Raw genomic sequence first — 2,840 nt, forward strand, 5'->3', positions numbered from 1 at the left:
CTTTACTGAGATGAACCCAAACTCCTTCAGAATTAGGTCATCCAAGTTTGGTGGATGAGCAGGTGCATTGTCCATTACTAGCAGGCACTTGAGATCCAATTTCTTCTCCAGGAAGTAATTCTTCACACTAGGGCCAAACACTTCGTTGAACCACTCTACAAAAATTTCCCTCGTGACCCATGCCTTGTTATTAGATTTCCAAAACACACACAATTTACTCTTCATAACATTATTTTTCTTAAATGCTCTGGGATTTTCAGAATGGTACACTAGTAACGGCTTCACTTTGAAATCCCCACTAGCATTAGCACAGAACATTAGCGTCAGCCTGTCTTTCATAGGCTTGTGTCCTGGCATTGACTTTTCCTCTTGTGTAATGAAGGTCCTCTTTGGCATTTTCTTCCAGAAGAGGCCTGTTTCGTCACAATTGAACACTTGTTCAGGTTTCAGTCCTTCAGCCTCTATGTACTCCTGGAATTCATGCACATATTTTTCAGCCGCCTTGTGGTCCGAACTGGCAGCCTCACCATGCCTTACCACACTGTGTATGCCAGTACACTTCTTAAATCTCTCAAACCAGCCTTTGCTGGCCTTAAAATCACTCACTTCACCACTATTTGCAGGCAATTTATTAACCAAATCTTCATGCAACTGCCTAGCCTTTTCACAAATAATCGAGGTCATAAGACTGTCTCCTGCTAATTGTTTCTCATTTATCCACACCAATAATAACTTCTCAACCTCTTCCAGTACTGGTGATCTCATTTTTGTCAGCATATTTACCCCCTTTGCAACAACAGAGTCCTTGATTTCCTTTCTCATGGCTATGATGGAAGATATGGTTGAATGATTTTTGTTATACATCCTCGCCAGTTCGCCCACACGTACGCCACTATCATATTGTTCAATGATGTTTTTCTTAAATTCAATGGTATTTCTCACCTTCTTTACCAAAGGTTTGGCACTAGGAGCTTTCTTTGGAGCCATGGTAGCTTATTTAGCACTTAAATAACTTGCAAGCACTAAAATAAATGAAATATTATGAAATATTTCACTGGAGCACGTGAGAGGACCGCCACTAACTGGTAAACAATGGCACACTGGCTGGGAAGGAAGGCTGAGGCGGGTCGAGGCCCGCTTACCTCGTGCATACGCGTCTGGGACGACGGGTCGAGACGGGTCGATAAACGAATTTCGGTCAATTTCCGAGTCAATATTTTGTCGAAAAAAACGGTTGATTTCCGAAATGGTCGACTTTCAGGCCGGTCGATTATTGAGGGACCACTGTATATATATATTAAATATATATATATATATATTTTTTTTTTTCAACAAGTCGGCCGTCTCCCACCGAGGCAGGGTGACCCAAAAAAGAAAGAAAATCCCCAAAAAGAAAATACTTTCATCATCATTCAACACTTTCACCACACTCGCACACCATCACTGCTTTTGCAGAGGTGCTCAGAATACAACAGTCTAGAAGCATACACATATAAAGATACACAACATATCCCTCCAAACTGCCAATATCCCAAACCCCTCCTTTAGAGTGCAGGCATTGTACTTCCCATTTCCAGGACTCAAGCCCGACTATATGAAAATAACCGGTTTCCCTGAATCCCTTCACTAAATATTACCCTGCTCACACTCCAACAGATCGTCAGGTCCCAAGTACCATTCGTCTCCATTCACTCCTATCTAACACGCTCATGCACGCTTGCTGGAAGTCCAAGCCCCTTGCCCACAAAACCTCCTTTACCCCCTCTCTCCAACCCTTTCGAGGACGACCCCTACCCCGCCTTCCTTCCCCTATAGATTTATGTGCTTTCCATGTCATTCTACTTTGATCCATTCTCTCTAAATGACCAAACCACCTCAACAACCCCTCTTCTGCCCTCTGACTAATACTTTTATTAACTCCACACCTTCTCCTAATTTCCACTCTCCGAATTTTCTGCATAATATTTACACCACACATTGCCCTTAAACAGGACATCACTGCCTCCAACCGTCTCCTCGCTGCTGCATTTACCACCCAAGCTTCACACCCATATAAGAGTGTTGGTACTACTATACTTTCATACATTCCCTTCTTTGCCTCCATAGATAACGTTTTTTGACTCCACATATACCTCAACGCACCACTCACCTTTTTTCCCTCATCAATTCTATGATTAACCTCATCCTTCATAAATCCATCCGCCGACACGTCAACTCCCAAGTATCTGAAAACATTCACTTCTTCCATCCTCCTCCTCCCCAATTTGATATCCAATTTTTCTTTATCTAAATCATTTGACACCCTCATCACCTTACTCTTTTCTATGTTCACTTTCAACTTTCTACCTTTACACACATTCCCAAACTCATCCACTAACCTTTGCAATTTTTCTTTAGAATCTCCCATAAGCACAGTATCATCAGCAAAAAGTAACTGTGTCAATTCCCATTTTGAATTTGATTCCCCAAAATTTAATCCCACCCCTCTCCCGAACACCCTAGCATTTACTTCTTTTACAACCCCATCTATAAATAAATAAATAAATAAATAAATAAATAAATAAATAAATAAATAAATAAAATATATATATATATATATATATATATATATATATATATATATATATATATATATATACAGGTAGTAGGTTGGTAGACAGCAACCACCCAGGGAAGTACTACCGTCCTGCCAGATGACTGTGAAACAGAAACCTGTAACTGTTTTGCATGATGGTAGGATTGCTGGTGTCTTTTTCTGTCTCATAAACATGCTAGATAACAGGGATATCTTGCTACTCCAACTTACACTTTGGTCACTTCACAGACATGCACATGCATAT

Source organism: Cherax quadricarinatus, chromosome 5 (genome assembly GCF_038502225.1).
Source record: "Cherax quadricarinatus isolate ZL_2023a chromosome 5, ASM3850222v1, whole genome shotgun sequence".
NCBI lineage: Eukaryota > Metazoa > Arthropoda > Malacostraca > Decapoda > Parastacidae > Cherax > Cherax quadricarinatus.